The 20,006-nt window shown below is 37.3% G+C and overlaps 1 protein-coding gene across 2 annotated transcripts in view; it reads right to left on the bottom strand.

Moving 5' to 3' along the window:
* The window catches only part of LOC106880055 (F-actin-uncapping protein LRRC16A), a 547,921-nt gene that overhangs the window by 59,917 nt on the left and 467,998 nt on the right, over positions 1-20,006 (bottom strand). The gene's annotated exons all lie outside the window — the stretch shown is intronic.

Genomic DNA, 20,006 nt, shown 5'->3' with positions numbered 1-20,006 from the left:
AACATCTTACTGGAAGAGCAAAAAGGGAAAAAACATGGATGCAGAGGAATCAGATCAACTATTGACAGTGTTGGAAGACTACAAAAAGTGCAAAACCAATTTAGGGATAGTATGAATAGACAATTGCAAAGCATACCGTTTGGTTTCTCGTTTGTACATTAAGGACTACTTCAGGAATTCAGAACTCCACATGATATTGTGAATCTACTGAGACAAAGTGTGAATGGATGGGTCACTGAACTCAAATTGGGGATCAGCGCTTAGGCTTTGTCAAAATCAAATGTGGAATCTTTCAAGGAGATAGCTTATCAGTATTGCTTTTTATACTGTATATGATACTGTTGACTTTGATTTTGAGAAACACAAAATTTGGGAATGAGTTTCAGTCATTAAACTACGGCTATACTAGGCACTGCTTTGAAGAATTTGAATGAATTGACTCCAGTACTTATTTTTTTAAAGCCTGGTACTTATTCTTTTGGTTACTCTTGCTCAACTACTAAGTTACGAGGGATAACACCAGTTGTCAAACAGTGGTAGGGGACAAACACAGATACATACACACAAACACACACACATATATAATCTTAGGTCCTAGTATAGTATAAAGGTAAGGTATATCCAAAGAAGCACTCAACTTGAAGACTGGGCTATCAACACTGTCAGGTTCAAGATTAATGCTGGAATTTATCAAGTGTAGAAAATCCTGCTTTAGACAATGCTTACACTTTAATGTGGGTTTCCCGAAGAGTAAATTATAATTAAAATAACAAGAAAACAGAGAAATTCTTTAACGCGTCTTAAATGATTTGTTACAATTGTTTTGTACCAACTCTGCTTGCAACGCCAGTTTAAGCAAAATTTCAAAGTGAAAATTTATGTAATGTCTAAAACTGCAAACATTACATAAATTTTCACTTCGAATTTTTGCATAAACTGGCATTGCAAGCAGAGTTGGCACAAAAACAAGTATATTGAATCATTAATGATGTGTTAAAATAATTTGTTTATCTTCTTTTTATTTGGATTATATATATACTCTTTACTCTTTTACTTGTTTCAGTCATTTGACTGTGGCTATGCTGGAGCACCGCCTTTAGTCGAACAAATCGACACCAGGACTTATTCTTTGTAAGCCTAGAACTTATTCTATCGGTCTCTTTTGCTGAACTGCTAAGTTACGGGAAAGTAAACACACCAGCATCGGTTGTCAAGCGATGTTGTGGGGACAAACACAGACACACAAACACACACACACATATATATATATATACATATATATATATATATATATATATATACATATATATATATATACATATATATACATACATATGTATATATCATCATCATCATCATCATCGTTTAACGTCCGCTCTCCATGCTAGCATGGGTTGGACGATTTGACTGAGGACTGGTGAAACCGGATGGCTACACCAGGCTCCAATCTAATTTGGCAGAGTTTCTACAGCTTGATGCCCTTCCTAACGCCAACCACTCAGAGAGTGTAGTGGGTGCTTTTACGTGACACCCGCACGAAAACGGCCACGCTCGAAATGGTGTCTTTTATGTGCCACCCGCACAAGCCAGTCCAGGGGCACTGGCAACGATCTCACTCGAAAATCCTACGGGAGCCAGTCAGGCGGTACTGGCAACGGCCACGCTCAAAATGGTGCATCTCATGTGCCACCCGCACAAGAGCCAGTCCAGGGGCACTGGCAACGATCTTACTTGGCTTGCCGGGTCTTCTCACGCACAGCACATTTCCAAAGGTCTCGGTCAGTAGTCATCGCCTCGGTGAGGCCCAATGTTCGAAGGTCTTGCCTCACCACCTCAGCCCAGGTCTTCCTGGGCCTACCTCTTCCACGGGTTCCCTCAACTGTTAGGGTGTGGCACTTTTTCACGCAGCTATCCTCCTCCATTCTCACCACATGTCCATACCAGCGCAATCGTCTCTCTTGCACGCCACAACTGATGCTTCTAATGTTCAGCTTTTCTCTCAAGATACTTACACTCTGACGGGTATTCATATTGACATTACACATCCAACGGAGCATACTGGCTTCATTCCTTGCGAGCTTACGTATGTCCTCAGCAGTTACAGCCCATGTTTCACTGCCATGTAGCATGGCTGTTCGTACGCATGCATCATACAGTCTGCCTTTTACTCTGAGTGAGAGTCCCTTTGTCGCCAGCAGGGGTAAGAGCTCTCTAAACTTTGCCCAGGCTATTCTTATTCTAGCAGCTACACTTTCAGTGCACCCACCCCCACTACTAACTTGGTCGCACAGATAGCGGAAGCTATCGACTACCTCTAGTTTTTCAACCTGGAATGAGATAGAAGTTGTTTCCTGTTTGTTTACAGTCTTTATTGCACCTGAACATCTGCCACAAACAAAAACTAACTTGCTAGTTAACCTGCCTTTGATGTTGCTGCACCTCTTATGTGTCCATAGCTTGCACCGGGTACATCTTATAGAGTTACTACCTACTCCTTTTCTACATACTGAGCAGGGCCATCTACCTGAAGGGGTTTGTGTTTTATCTACCTTCCTACTTATTAGGATTTTGGTTTTAGCTAGGTTGACTCTAAGGCCCTTCAATTCTAGACCTTGCTTCCACACCTGAAACTTCTCCTCTAGTTCTGATAGTGACTCCGCAATTAGGGCAAGGTCGTCAGCATAGAGGAGCTCCCAGGGGCAACCTGTCTTGAACTCCTCTGTGATTGCCTGGAGGACTATGATAAATAAGAGGGGGCTGAGGACGGAACCTTGGTGGACCCCTACCTCTACCCGGAATTCATTGCTGTACTCATTTCCAACCCTCACCTTACTGGTAGCATCTCTGTACATGGCTCGCACAGTTCTCAATAACCATTCTTCTATCCCAAGTTTCCTCATTGACCACCAGATAAGGGATCGGGGGACCCTGTCAAAGGCTTTCTCCATGTCAACGAAAGCCAGGTACAGAGGTTTATCCTTAGCTAGGTATTTCTGCTGCAGCTGTCTCACTAGAAATAAGGCATCAGTAGTGCTTTTACCTGGCACAAACCCAAACTGCATCTCATCTAAATTGATTCGCTCCCTAATTAGTTGGGCTATGACCCTCTCTGTAACTTTCATAACCTGATCTAACAGCTTGATGCCTCTGTAATTATTTGTATCTAAAGCATCACCTTTACCTTTGTAGCAGTTGACTATGATGCTGCTACACCAGTCATTGGGTATGACTCCTTCGTGTATCACCTGGTTCGTAATATGGGTGACTAGGCTATAGCCAACACTGCCAGATATTTTGAGCATCTCTGCAGTGATTCCTGATGGGCCGGGGGCTTTCCCGGTCTTCATACTCTTAATTGCTTTATCTACCCTGGTACTATCAACTCGGATAGCTGGTCCCTCTATTGGGTCGACATAAGGCAGGCTCTCTTTCTCCCATTCATTCTCTTTATTAAGCAATCTATCGTAGTGGCATCTCCAGACCTCTTTCTTTGCATCCTCATTTAATGCAAGCGTACCATCATCCATGCGAACACATTTCTCTCCTACAACATCACTATTCTCTCTCCTACACTGTCTTGCAACACGAAATACCTCGAGTCTTTGGTCCTCACGCGCAGAACATTGGCAAATCTTTCCTTATCTGCTTCCCCTCTGGCTAAATAAACCTGTCGCCTAGCCTCCCTTCTGGCACATTGGTACAATTCCCTGCTACCACCGTTCTTCCAGTCCTTCCAAGCCTGTTTCTTTTGTCTAATAGCCCTGTCTACCTCCTTGTTCCACCACCACATTATTCTGGATCGGGAGGGGACCTTACACCACCCACAAATCTGGTCGGTGGCTTTCAACAGGTTGTCCCGCAGAAATCTCCAATTGTCTTCCACGTTGTATGATGCTATATCCCCTTCTATTTTGTTAAATGCTTCAAGTAACTTGTCTCTAAGTCTCTGTCCATTTGCAGGGTCTTTAAGCTTCCACACCCTTCTCCTCCAAGCCGGTCTAATTCTGGGCACCCATTTTGCCTTGATCCCAAAGTCGCTAACTACTAATCTATGTTGTGGGGTACATTCTTCGCCAGGGTAGGTTTTGGCATTTATAAGCCGCCCTCTTTCCCTATTTCTGGCGAGGATGTAGTCGATTTGGCTAGAGTGTCTGCCGGAGCGGTAGGTGACTAGGTGACTGGCAGGTTTCCTGAAGTTGGTATTGTAGACCATAAGATCGGTTGCATCACAGAACTCCAGCAGTCTGGTTCCCTCCTCGTTGCAGGAACCGAAGCCATAGCCTCCATGTATGCCATGGAAGCCTCCAGCACGACGTCCGACATGACCATTGAAGTCTCCAGCCACAAAGAGAAGGTCCCTGTCACTCGTCGACGAGGTAGTTTGCAAGAGGGTGTCATAGAATTGGTCTTTCAGACCATCTGGTAGCCCCGGTTGAGGTGCATAGGCTGAGATGACAGTAACTAATCTATGATGAAGCACTAGTCTAATCTTAAGTACTCTGTCACTTACTCTAATGACCTCGATTACCTTATCCACCCATTTCTCAGGAGATAGGCCATCAGCCAGGAGATAGGCCTCTTAATCGTAGATTTTAATTATTTGAGAGACAACAATCCATAAATCGTAATTTTTAAAAGAGCAATGAAATCTAGGTGAATAGAATATATACGTGGCATGAATTTAGGAAGCTTAGAAAATGAATAAGTATGAATTTAAGACAAAAACTGAATTCAATTGAATTTCATGGAGAGAAACAAGATAAATAATAGAGGGCAGACTAAAGCGTGAAAGGTATGAGATGTTGAGGCCGTAAATAAGTAAAAATCTCTATGTTATCTGCATCTTGGAGACTTCGTCGTAGTATGTCAGCGGAGAAGAGATTGAGATAATTTAGAATGGATTTCTCATTTATATATACCCAGAACCTGAAAACCTTAAGGAAAAACTACGAGAGAGAGAGAGAGAGAGAGAGAGAGAGAGAGAGAGAGAGAGAGAGAGAGAGAGAGAGAGAGAGAGAGAGAGAGAGAGAGAGATAGAGAGAGACAGAGGGAGAGGGACTGATTTAAAGAGGGATGGAGAGGTAGACAGAGGCATGGCGGGAGAAAAGATCATCATCATCATATATATATATATATAAAGAGAGAGAGAGAGGGGGGACCAGTCAAGCAGCACATCACGCTGTAATTCTTGGGCTGAGAAATCAACACTTAAAAGCCATAATTTTAAAGGAGCGATAAGAATTTTTGAATAAAGGAAAATGGGTAGGGGTGGGTAGGTACCATCAGCCAGGAGATAGGCCTCTTAATCGTAGATTTTAAATATTTGAGAGACAACAATGCATAAATCGTAATTTTTAAAAGAGCAATGAAATCTAGGTGAATAGAATATATACGTAGCATGAATTTAGGAAGCTTAGAAAATGAGTAAGTATGAATTTAAGACAAAAACTGAATTCAATTGAATTTCATGGAGAGAAACAAGATAAATAATAGAGGGCAGACTAAAGCGCGAAAGGTATGAGATGTTGAGGCCGTAAATAAATAAAAATCTCTATGTTATCTGCATCTTGGAGACTTTGTCGTAGTATGTCAGCGGAGAAGAGATTGAGATAATTTAGAATGGATTTCTCATTTATATATACCTAGAACCTGAAAACCTTAAGGAAAAACTATGAGAGAGGGAGAGAGAGAGAGAGAGGGAGAGAGAGAGATAGAGAGAGAGAGAGAGGGACTGATTTAGAGAGGGATCGAGGGGTAGACAGAGGCATGGCGGGAGAAAAGATCATCATCATCATCATCATCATATATATATATATATATATATATATATATATATATATAAAGAGAGAGAGAGAGTGGGGACCAGTCAAGCAGCACATCACGCTGTAATTCTTGGGCCGAGAAATCAACACTTAAAAGCCATAATTTTAAAGGAGCGACAAGAATTTTTGAATAAAGGAAAATGGGTAGGGGTGGGTAGGTACCATCAGCCAGGAGATAGGCCTCTTAATCGTAGATTTTAATTATTTGAGAGACAACATTGCATAAATCGTAATTTTTAAAAGAGCAATGAAATCTAGGTGAATAGAATATATATATACGTAGCATGAATTTAGGAAGCTTAGAAAATGAATAAGTATGAATTTAAGACAAAAACTGAATTCAATTGAATTTCATGGAGAGAAACAAGATAAATAATAGAGGGCAGACTAAAGCGCGAAAGGTATGAGATGTTGAGGCCGTAAATAAATAAAAATCTCTATGTTATCTGCATCTTGGAGACTTCGTCGTAATATGTCAGCGGAGAAGAGATTGAGATAATTTAGAATGGATTTCTCATTTATATATAACCAGAACCTGAAAACCTTAAGGAAAAACTACGAGAGAGAGAGAGAAAGAGAGAGAGAGAGAGGGACTGATTTAGAGAGGGATGGAGGGGTAGACAGAGGCATGGCGGGAGAAAAGATCATCATCATCATCATCATATATATATATATATATATATATAAAGAGAGAGAGAGAGAGGGGGACCAGTCAAGCAGCACATCACGCTGTAATTCTTGGGCTGAGAAATCAACACTTAAAAGCCATAATTTTAAAGGAGCGATAAGAATTTTTGAACCTTAACATTCAGCGCAAGTCTTGCATTTGTAATATGGTTCCCTGGTGATGAAATTATATGTATACCAGCATCTCTTACTTCTTTGGAGTAGAGTGCATATAATTTTTGAAACATATGCTGGAATTAAAGGAACTTATTGATTATATGCGTTTTGCTCCAATCATATATATATATATATATATATATATATATATATATATATATATATACATATATATATATATATATATATATATATACATATATATATATATATATATATATATATATATATATATATATACACGATGGGCTTCTTTCAGTTTCCGTCCACCAAATCCACTCACAAGGCTTTGGTCGGCCTGAGGCTATAATAGAAGACACTTGCCCAAGGTGCCATGCAGTGGGACTGAACCTGGAACCATGTGGTTCGTAAGCAAGCTACTTGCCACACAGCCACTCCTACGCCTATATATATGTTTGTATATATTTACTACATATGTAAGAAATTCTGTCTGTTAGTGTGTTTGTGGAGTTGTTAGCTAATTCCTACACCGTTTTATTGATTTTGATGAAACTTGACATGTGAGTAGAACTCATGTCTGAAATACTCAGATTATTGAAAAAATCGACAATAGGGCCCCTGGAAGGGATCCTTATATATATCTAATATATTTTATTTTAAAAACCAAGGGAAATAACTCATTCATTTTCCTAAAATATTTGGTAACATTGAAACTGAGTATGCTTATTTCTTAGTATTTGAACTGTTAAAGCTATTTTTGCAATTTATCCAGTACAATCCTTTAACAAATAAATAGTATTTTCCTAAACAATAGATCCATTTATTTCATGAATATACCAACTCTAGTGCCTCTAAGAGTAATATTCTTGGGAATGCACAAAAGCCCTTTTCAGAGTTATTTACTTTGAATTGTTATTGTCTCATATCTGATTAGCCTATTATTACGTAACATGCTTCACGATTTTAGTATACATACCTTATTAGTATTTCTTCCTATGTTCTGTATACTCTGGGAATGCATTAAAGCCCTTTTTGGGGCTACTTTATTTGAATTCTTACTATTGGGTAACTAATTTCATGTTATTACATAACTGACTTCACAATTTGGGTATTCATAACTTATTGGGAATTCCTAAAAACAAGATCCTGTGTAAGACAGTTTGATTTTCTCTGTAAATGCACAAAAACCATTTTAAGGGCTACATATTTGTATTGTTGTTATTGGATTAGTGAAACAATTATGAGAATGGAACCAAGGGATAAGCCCAGCTTTCTCGGGAATCACCGGATAAGTCAGCTATTGTGTATATATATATATATATATAGTTTTAGGGAAAATAACCAATTTTCAAGAACTCATCGATGAAAATCCACTATCACATATAGAAAAATTAATAATTAAAAGCACAATAAATGAGTATAATATAAAGTAAAGTAAATATCATAAGATAAATATAATAAAAAGATTACACGTGTTTCATAACCAATTTTCAAATAGAAAAGAAATTTAAATCGATTAAAATCAATTGAAATTATAGAAAATAAGTTCTATTCAAAAATATAGCTACTCGTCAGATCGTAAGTAGAACAATAATTAGATATATATCTCAACCAACAATAAGTACCAAATGAATTAATATGAAATACTTATTATATAAAGATAGAAAAATTATTTAAAAAATATCATAATATCAAAATAATAACCATTCAATAATCATCCCTTCATCCATAATAATAACATGTATATTATATACAAAAAACATCTTACCTAAATTATCATTGTTTTAAATTATCATTGTTTTAAATTATCATTGTTTTAAATACAAGTTGAACGAAGTTTAAGTTTAAAATAATAATGAATTACGGAAAAATTTGGATAAGTACTGTTTTCACTTTGCTAAAGATTTTCTACTATTTGAAAATAATATGTATTCTTGTTTTTATACTATTCATTTGGTTCTTTATAGATTATTTTAATAGATAACTTATTTAACACTATATTATTTAGAAGTTATAGTTTCATTTCAACATAATATTAGAACTTTGATTGGAATAATGTTGATATATTTTCGATTATTTTTGATTAATATTATTTGATTAATTATTAATCTTTATAGTTTATAATATCGTTAAAGTTTTTTTAAAAATCAAAACTTTGTATATATATATAAAGTTTAACCTTTTATTCTTAATAATTTTTTCTTTCCTAATTTTTTCATTCATAATTTTTTCCATTCATAATTTCTTCATTCATATTTTTTATTATTACGTTTGTAGAAATAAATAATCTTGTATTTTTCTATTATTCAATTGATCTTTAATCATAATTAAATAAACGTCTTTAGCTTTAAATAGTATAGCTTTAACTATTACACCAGTTAAATATGTACTAATTTTATCTTCATTATTATTTTAAACTTAAACTTCGTTCAACTTGTATTTAAAACAATGATAATTTAAAACAATGATAATTTAGGTAAGATGTTTTTTGTATATAATATACATGTTATTATTATGGATGAAGGGATGATTATTGAATGGTTATTATTTTGATATTATGATATTTTTTAAATAATTTTTCTATCTTTATATAATAAGTATTTCATATTAATTCATTTGGTATTTATTGTTGGTTGAGATATATATCTAATTATTGTTCTACTTACGATCTGACGAGTAGCTATATTTTTGAATAGAACTTATTTTCTATAATTTCAATTGATTTTAATCGATTTAAATTTCTTTTCTATTTGAAAATTGGTTATGAAACACGTGTAATCTTTTTATTATATTTATCTTATGATATTTACTTTACTTTATATTATACTCATTTATTGTGCTTTTAATTATTAATTTTTCTATATGTGATAGTGGATTTTCATCAATGAGTTCTTGAAAATTGGTTATTTTCCCTAAAACTATATATATTTTATATATACTTTATCTATAAGGCTCAATTTAATTTTAATTTTTTATAAATTGATTTTAATTGAGTTTTTTACCTGTAATTTTGGATTTTGTCCCTAATAATATTATTATATATATATATATATATATATATATATATATATATATATATATATATATATATATATATAAATATATATATATATATATATATAAATATATATATATATATATATATATATATATATTAGGAAAATGTAAAAAAGCCAGAATGCTGAACTGGGAGCATAATTTAATTAAGATTTTTTCTAACCGGTTTTCATTGCGATGAAGCAAATTATCAAGAAGGAGAATGAAAATGTTTTTTTACAAAGAAGTACAAAAAAGTACAAAATGAAGAAAATAATATATAAAACAATAATATATATATTATTTCTCCACGTGCGGTTAACACAACCCCACTATTTACTGACTTATATATATATTATATATATATATGCATGATCAGTTCTTGAGAGAGATACCAAGAAACATAGACCAAATAGAAGATGGATGTGGCTACAAAAATGATCAACCTGAAACAGAGACCTTGATATGTGCAATGCAAGAACAAGCATTCAGAACAAACCACATCAAGCACAGAATTGATCATTCCACAGAATCTGACAAATGCAGAATGTATAGTGAAGCTGGAGAGACAGTGTGTCATATTTTAAGTGAATGCAACAAATTAGCCCATAGTAGATACAAGAGAAGGCATGATGATGTCACCAGAATTGTTCACTGGGAACTATGGAACAAGTTTGGATTGGAAAAGCAAGAAAATGGTGTAAAAGTAAGCCAAAAGGTGTGGTAGAAAATAGCAGAGCAAAAATACTTTGTGACTTCATGATCCAATGAAATCATAGAATTGAACACCAGAATCTTGATATTGTACTGGTAGACCCATGCTTGATCAGAGACATTGCTTGCCCTGAGAACAGGAGAGTCATCAAAAAGAACAACTGATGAGTTATGGATCTCTGAAGAAAAAAAGAAGAAAATTATGGTTGATGCAAAAGGTTTGTATTGTGCCAATAACTGTTGGTGACCCAGGTACAGTGAGCAAAGAAATTAAAAATTGGTTGGAAAAAATAGATCACATCCAGAAAACAGTATTATTTGATATTGCAAGAAGTCACTGCAAAGTTTTTGAGACTTGAAAAGAAAGTACCACCTTAATTCACAGAATGTGAATGGCTGATACATTAATGACACCTTCAGCAACAAACTGAGCAACAGTAGCAGTAGTAGCAGTAGTAGTAGTGGCAGTAGTAGTAGTAGTAGTAGTAGTAGTAGTAGTAGTAGTAGTAGTAGTAACAACAATAACAGTACTCCAATAAACTACCTAGTATAGATAGATGAACCCTAATATACTAGCTAAATCAAGTCTAGATACAACAAAGAAACCTCAATAAACTAGCTAACACTGATCTGACTACTTCGATGAACTCCAATAAACTAGCTAACATAAAGAGATATATCCTCAGAATGGATATGAAACAGAGCATTTAAAAGGAAAAATACATCACAAAGATACAAATAGTGCCCTTAGAATACCTGAAACTAATATAAATAATGAGAACATAAAACATGAAGATAGAGATAACACATGCAACAAAAACGAAGTAAATAATGAAACACAACAAACTCAAATGCTAGGACTGCTCAATGAAGATCAAAACATACCAAATCAGAACAACACAAACAAAAACAGAAATGGGAAGTTGGGTATCTTGTGGTGTCCTGGTACCTTCCAGTTACTTGATTTTTGCACTACCTGGGTTACCTCTTTTGTTATTATAGGTGCCCAGAGTTGTTCAGGTGCTGTATTTGTTGTTTTGATTAATCTTTTTTGTGGTAATTCCTTTGTTACCCACACTTCTTCACAAAATTCTTCTTCTGCTGCTGGCATTTCATTGATTTCTATTTTATTTTTACCAAGTTCTTGGTAGAATTGTTTTGTTCAAAGAAACATTAGGGTTTAGTAGTGTTGTTTGATTACTAATTTCAATAAGGACTGACATATTTTTTCTTTTTCTGGATATTAGTTTTCCATATTTATGTTTTGATACTCCAATTTGGGTAGATTTGAGGGAGTATCCACTTTTATTTGTGACCGCAGAAGTTGCTGCATATATTATACTAGCTTTTTTTCCCCAGTTTCACTCAAGTTGTCGTGATTACGTTTTTCTTACAACTGGTTTGTTTTAAAAAATAATTCCCTACTTATCGAATTCATAATTAAAAAAAAAGAGATAAAAAAAAAATCTAACGAAATCAAAATACCCTACATACAAAATGACCAAAAGCTTCAAAGTAATCAATACAGCTGAAATAATTCTATTGTGGAGTATCCAAAGTGTACCATAATCATGTAACCTTATGTTAACCTCAGGCATATCTAAAAACAAGGGTTTCTACAAAGAACAAGTTGCAATTACACAAACACTGACGTAGATTGTATTTCTTTTAGCATGAAAAAGTATGTGACATGAATAATAGTTCAACTATTGGAGATTTTTGCAGTCAATGCATTGATAGAAAGAAATTATACATTAATGCCTATTTTTGTAAGCAGTTGTATCCGTAAAAAATTTTATTTGCAAAGAGCAGAAATTGAAAGAAGATATATGAAATGGACGTGTATGTGTGTACGTGTATGTGTGCGTGGCAAATATGTGAATGAAATTAAGCTCAGACCTCTACATGGTAGCTAGACCTGGTAGAAATAGCAGCTAAATCTCCCTCAAAACACTCTACTGTCTTAATCTGACAATTCTGCCTATTATGTAGTTTAAATGAGAAACTATAACTAAAGATTAAGATTATTAACCCTACAAAGAGGTGAAAGAAGAGAGACAGCATAGCGAAAGTTTTGGCTGACTGTCATCCTGTACTCCCCTTGTTGCTAGCGAAATGGTATATGCCGGCTGTGTGGGCAACTGGTTGTTTCAATGGCAGAACAAACAGGGGAAGTGCATTAGAAGATGTTTTAATCGATTTTCTTGGTAAGTATGGGGGCTAGGAACTTATCAAGCTTGACAGCTCCTGACATTGTACAAAAGCGTGCTGAACGGTTTCGTCATCCAGCCCACATCTTGGGCATGTCAGTGGCACTGACATTCCATGCCTGGATAACTTTTTGCGAACAGGTAGAGCATTCCTGTCACACTTCCAGGCTAGGGATTTTTGGTAATTATCCAAATATCCCGGCCCGACGGTCTTATGAAACAGGTTGGCGAGTTGGTTCTCATCAAACCCCAGAGCCACTCCTAGGACGTCATCATTTTTGTACTCTACCAGCTCTCTATAGAACACTGAGGTGGTATTCCTGTTGTGGGCCTTGCCTGTTTTGTGCATAAGTGTGAATGCCTGTAGGCACTCCTTTTGCCTAAATCTCTCCATAGAGGCCGGTTGCAGGAAGAATCCCTCTAACAGCAGACTCCATACATTATCACCTTCCAGGTGGCGCCAGAGATGTCTCAACCTCAACGCATGTCTGCGCATCATTAGCCAAGGCATTCCTAATCCATCCTTTAATGGTTCCTGGCAGCAAATGGAGTTGTTCTAACTTGTTTAGTCATGAATCGAGGCATGGGACAATGGTCAGGCGGTAAGTGTTTACAGATGCAATAAACATCTGTACCACCTCCGCCATTCCTTTCAAGCACAGAGCCCTTCTGGACGAAGTCCAGACTAGTGCCTCCACCTTGTCTGCCACCTTGCTATAATTCTTCTCCGTCTGGGAGTCCGGTCCAAACCAAACTTCAAGCAACTTAACAGGACCATCTGTCCAGTGACCCACGACACTGGACGATATCAACTTGCTCCTCCAGGTGCCAAGGCGCAAGCCGATGGACTTGTCCTTGTTAACTTTGGCCCCTGCCACCACCTCGTATCCTCTGATAGCATCTTCTACACAAGGTAGCTGTGCTTCATTAGACATGATGAAGGTGATGTCATCTGCATAAGTAGAAACAGACTTACCACATCCAATTTCATTAGGGTTGCCTCCTAACTTCTCCAACTTTTGCAGCAATGGCTCAAGAGCCAACACATACAGCAGTAGAGACAAGGGACACCCTTGGTGAACTGAGCACTTGATTGAAAACGGCTCCGTCAGGTAACCGTTTATCTGGACTGTGGACTTGATGCCGCTGTACATAGTGGAGATCCACCCATGAAAGCCCGGGCCCAACCCAGCTGCTTTGAGGATCGCTGCCAGGTACCAATGGTCTACCCTATCAAATGCTTTACTTTGGTCTAAATGGACCATTGCCCCACCTTTGCAAGATAATTTACCAACCCTGTCTAAAGTGTGGGGGATAAGGTGGATCGACCTGCCTGGGATTGCACATGTCCATGCCTTTCCTACAAGTTTCTCCATGATAGCTGTAAACCTTTTCGCTAACACCTTGGCCAAAATCTTTAACTCTACATTAAGTAGAGTTATGGGCCTGTAATTGCTAATACTATCCCCCTTGCTCGGGTCTTTCTGGACCAACGTCACCACTCCCCAGCTCACAGAACTAGGAATCCTCTCATTCTGTTGCCAGTTTGTATAGATGCCTGCCAGTATATCCCTGAACAAGTCCAGCATACAACGATAAAACTCATAGGGCAGACCATCCAGCCCTGGCGACTTTTCCCCAGTGCACTCGGCCAACACCTCTTTTAGCTCCGCAGGAGTGATCGGTCCTTCACAGCACTCCGCCTCACGTGCCAAGAGTTGTGGCCCACCAGCTAGGAAGTCCTTTAAGGCCTCCCCTCGCTCAAGTGACCGCTCCCCCTGAACAAGCAGGTGAAAGACTTTCTGCATTTCCTCCTGTTCATAGATCTTGTGTCCCTGCTCGTCAGTTAAAGACTTTATAGAGGCATTTTTACCTCTCTGACTCTCCACACAATGTGCCCATCTGGCAACATTAATACCTTCTCGTTTCCCTGCACATAGCTTAGCTCTAACTCTGCAACCTTCGTTCTTGGAATTGAGGTGATGGTACAAGACTTTTCTTGCCACCAGCACTCTTGATGCAGAGCCAGATTCCACAGCCTCATCTAGGTTCTTAACTAAATCGACCTCTATTCTAGTCCTACCTAAACTTAGCTGATTGCTAAATCTAATGGACTCTGAACGGATGGCTCTTTTGAGGGCATGCCCCCATCTATTATTAATGATGGTGCCACATAATTCCCTCTGTACTAACTCCTTAATCCGGATACGAAAGGCTTCACAAGTCAAAATAGACTTGTTCATCTTCCAGTACCTGGGTCCCTGTCTATGACATTTATTTAAATGTACCTCACACATCACAAATTTGTGATCCATGTAAGGCACAATACAAAACTGTGGACAACTAAAAGTATTCTTATCTCTTTTCCTAACGAATACCTTATCTAAGTACGATCTGCGTGAGCCATCGTTGTTACTCCACATCCACTGTGGAATGCTCGGCTCATCCAGTTGGTAAAGGTCTACTAGATTAAAGCTTTCTAGTAGACCCTTGAGGCAGGGATTTCCCTTCCTATCAGTCGAGCCAACACTATCCACCCGTGCATCAAGGATAGTGTTAAAGTCTCCTAACGAATCTACTGCTTTAGACGTCACTAGAAAGTACTTCAGGTCTCAAAAACAAATCCAACTGGCCACGCTCGTTAGGAGCATAGACAGCTACCAACCTGAAGTACTGCTTATTTACATGTGTCACATCTAGGACAACCAGCCTACCTTCTGGGTCCACAAAGACAGTACTTACCTGTAAGTCCAAGCTCTTCCTGATAAAGACTGTCACGCCCCCTCCTCTTCCTCGGCTAGGAAAAATAAATTTCTCATAACCATTTAGAAGAGGTGAGAACGCTTGAGGTCTGCTCATCTTGGACTCGGTTGCAATAGCCACATCTACTCCATGTGTCCTGAGGTCATCCAGGAAATAAGCCTGTTTCCATTTCGACCCCATTCCACGCACATTCACACAACCTAACTTAATCATTGATGAAGAAAAAAGGACTTTCTCATGGTTTCGCTAGGAAGCATGGAAGTTTATGTCTGCCTGTTTCTCCCTCTCTCTCCTTGGTAGACGTAGCTGCTGGGCTTTTCACTGGTGTTGCCACGGGGCTCTGAATTGGTGTGGCTGCCGGGCTAAAAATCACTTTGCTCTCCACTACATCCTGTGTTACATCCTTTATTTCTTGGTTTTGCAAATGTTCCTGTAATGACTTGTCCTTCCACGCCTCCTCCCCTACCATTGCAAAGTGAATGTCAGACTTGTTGTCCACTGTTCTACTTTACAGTTTTATTTGGAAGTGGGCTTTTATATACCTAAAAACTCTTTCATTTTTTGCGTCGAATGAAATAAATTTTTCCTTTTTTTTTACTTTTTTATCCTGATTTATGGGGAGGAGTTTGGCAAAATATGGGACTGGGGAATTTTTTTAATGTTGTCTGTATGTAAAGATTTTTTTTTTGTTTGGGAGGGGAGTCCATGGTATTTGTTTTTTTTGGAGCTTTATCTTTATTCACTTTTTTTTCTGTTTTGTCGTTTCCTATTTTTTTCTCTGGCTTTTCTGCTTCTTTCACCGCATTTTGGGGAGGTGCTTCATTTTCTTTTTTTTCTTGGTACAAGTAGAGCCAATATGGCCCTTCTGCCCACACTTAAAGCATCTGGGCCCTACATCCCTCTACCGACACACAAATTGTATGCCCCTCCCCTACAAAAATTCTGTCGGGCAAACTTTCAAGAGTTTCGTTGGTGGCTTGAACCATCAATTGAAGCGTTTGACCTTTTCAGTTTACAGTGTCTTTTTTGGTCATCGGCAGTATATTTACTTCATTCTCCGCATCAAAATCACTGCCGCTGCCATCCACAACACTTTGTATACTCCTGGGATTTCTTCAAATACAATTTTTGCTGTTCTGCGGCCTAGATAAGTAGGCAGCAGCATAATTTCGTGTTTTTATTGAGTTCTCGTAGATATTTCCTTAGCTTTGTTGGCTGATTGGAACTGTGCTTCCAAAGTTGCACTACGTATTCCTCGGCCAATGTAGCATATTTTGTTCCACGCTGGTGCCAAGCACCTCTCAACTACCTTGTTCTTTACTTCCATTATCCTTTTTTTCTTTTACACTGTATACTTTGTATACAACTGTTCTGGCATTTATTTCCACAACTGTTTCTGGGGGCAACATTAACTTGGTTGCACTGTCACTTTTTTTAATGAAGTTTCGAAAACTGTACAATTGCTTCATTTTAAACTCCATTTCGACCTCATTACTGCAGACTGCAGCAGAAAAACTTGTCTTTTCCTCGGTATCCTTTGTAGTACAGTCATTTCCCATTGCAGGGAAATCCTTCTTGGAATTAATGTTAAATTCCAGTTTTTCATTGCTTGTCATTACTGACAAAAACAACGCCCAGTACTGGGAAAACAAAAAATAATTTTTGAAAGAAATATTCCAATAACAGTATTTAAACAGTATTTTTGGCCCCGCAAGGCAAAAACTACAGTTAACACACAGACAATAGTTCAAATTACAATACAGTAATCAACAAATTATAATAACAGAAACAACCAGAATCGAACTCACATAACAATGGTGGCAATTAAAATGACATGAAGAAAAAAGGCTTGGCTTGCTAGCCTGATTCTTTATTACAGAGGGGACATATAAAGACATGCGGGAACATAAAACATATGAAGGATGAATGTGAAATGAATATAATTACAATGCAAATGAGCCGGTCATCTCACTCCCGCTGCGAAATGAAACCATGTATTCCTTTACCATTAACTTTTACACAACCTCTAGCCTTGTTCCAAGGTGAAACTGCAACTTCCCTTTTCGCTTTTGCACTACAATTACACCCCTTTTAAACGAATGTTCAAACAGGATTTACTTATTTTCCATTTTTTTTTAAAACTAAAGTAAATCAAATGTATATCACAATATTTTTAAAAAACATTTTGGAAACCTGTTCATTCAACAATTGTAGAATTGACTTGTTTTTCCTTTTTTTCTTAAAAGTTCAAATAAATATTTTCCTCAATTACAGCCTTTACAAAATTATATCGACTTACCTCTTCTGTCTTTCACAATGTCTTTTACTCTTACAATCCTTTACATTGGGGTGTCCTGTCTCACTATAATTTTCCTTTTGTCTGTGTTTTTCATGTTGTCTCCTTTTGTTTCTATTTTCCTGCTGTTTTGTGTGTTCTTGTATATTCATCTCTAAGTCTGTGTGTTCATGAATTTGTGTGTCTGTGTATTCGTTTGACTGTAACTCTACATGTTTCATCTTTGTGTCTATGTTTTTAGGTTTCCGTAATTCTGGGTTGTCTCGTTTCTGGTCTGAATGACTCTGTACCTTTAATTCCTTTGCTGGTACTTCCACTGGTAAATTTTCTCCGTTTCTTATCATGGTTTGGGTTTTTTCTTCCATTCCATTACTCTTCTTCAAGTCCACTGTCGTCGGTGACTTTCTTCTCTCTCTTTTCCTAGGTTTTACCTCCACCAAATTCCCAGCATATTCTGTTTCTGCTTTTTTTCCCACCACTATATCTTCCTGAACACTCTCTTCCACCATCTCCACTGCTGCTCTAGGGCATTTCCTTCTCAGGTGCCCTCTTTCACCGCATCCGTAACATTTTGGGGGTCTCCCTTTCAACATTATTTCCAGTTTTTCACCATTTTGTAATTCCACAGTTTCTGCCATTTCGTCATAATATTCTGGGCTTACTGCACAGATTATTTCAATACCATATCTCCACCAATTCAATTGTTGTGCTCTGCTTACTATCCAAATCTTCAGGTCTTCACTTCCCTTCACCAGCTTTGAATTAAAAATTGCGACTATTACCCATTCTTCCCACTCTGACCCTGATGATTCTTTTGCCCAAACAGTTTGGTATCAATGTCCATTTCTCTCCCAGTATCAGCCATCTTTTCGGTTATTTTTGCCTCCTCTTCTGATGCAAAGGTTACTATTATAGTCGCATATTTCCTTCCTCTTGTAAAGAAAGTTATCCCTTCACCTATTTGTTCCTCCAAGATTTCCTATATCTCTTCCTGCAGCACATGTTTTATTCTCATATTTTCATTCGAAAACGTTCTGAATATCACTGTCTTGCTTTCCATTTTTTTATTTTCCTCCTCTGGCAGGATCATTTTTATGTTTGACCCTTCTTTTCCTATCATACCATAATATTTGGCTATCTTCTCATTCCACTCCATCCTCTTCAGCTTCAGCACACATGTGTCTATAGCATCTGGACCTCCAGTAGCTTCTGCATAACTCTTCTTTTCTTCCATTATTCACTTCTACCCAACGATGGTGGCTTCGCACAAAAATTCTCGCTTAGAATTCTTCAAAAAAGCAACAAAAAGCTTGGCTTGCTAGCTGTCGATGCTTATTCACCCTTGAAAACATAGATTTCAAGTGAAATACATTCACTGATTTCGAAAATAGAAATATTGCATTTCTAAATCTCTCACAGATTTATACAGTAGCAGCACGATAAAGTGATGTTATGTTGCCAACTTAATGTGGCAGCCCCATGAAAGGGAAGAATGCTACTACTATTTAGCCCTAGGAAACACCGTTTCCAGTTGGCCATGACACATTTTCTGTGTCCTTATGTTTTCAAAGAGGAGATAAGCACCTCCACCTAGCAAAGCCAGCATCCAGAGACTAGTTTCAGAGTCATGGCTCATCATCAGTCTGGAGTAGCATGGCTTGCTAGCTGTCGATGCTTATTCACCCTTGAAAACATATAGATATCTACCCTATCAAATGTAGTAAATACAGCGAATTTCAGTGTGAAAAACTCAATTTTTTGATAAATTTTCTGAAGTCAAAGTTAAGTGTGGTTTTCCAGAAGTGCTAGCAATAATAACAATAACATTTCTAATTTTAGAACAAAGCCAGCAATTTTGAGTGGAAGAGCTAGTTGATATCACTGACCCAATTATTTTTATTGTTATTATTATTCTATATAGATATAAGGCCAGGAATTGTTGGCAAAATTATATTGGTTATATCCATCTCAGTACATGATCAATGTTTTATGTTCTCAACTTAGACATTATATCTAATTCTATATATGTTCTCTCTTGAAGTTATAACCTACAAAGCTATATGTATATCATTACCATTTTATGTCTACTTTTTCCATGTTAGCATGGATTGGAGAAATCTACACCAGCACAACATCTTGTCATCCTTTTGTGATGCTGAACACCCTAAAATCAAGCTTCTATTCTGTCTTCGTTCATAGGCTCCTTCATTGTTCAGACCTACATGGAGGTTTCATTTTTGCTAAACCTTTGCACACTGACCTCAGTCAGACCCCATATTTTATTACTATGTAATATCACATTTCGTATACAAGCAAAATATAATTTGTTCATAACTCAGAGAAAGAAACCTATGTTGCCAA

This window comes from Octopus bimaculoides, chromosome 1 (assembly GCF_046866305.1).
Source record: "Octopus bimaculoides isolate indiv1 chromosome 1, ASM4686630v1, whole genome shotgun sequence".
Classification (NCBI taxonomy): Eukaryota; Metazoa; Mollusca; class Cephalopoda; order Octopoda; family Octopodidae; genus Octopus; species Octopus bimaculoides.
Note: the sequence above shows the minus strand (reverse complement) of the source record. Positions and strands in the feature narration are given on the sequence as shown.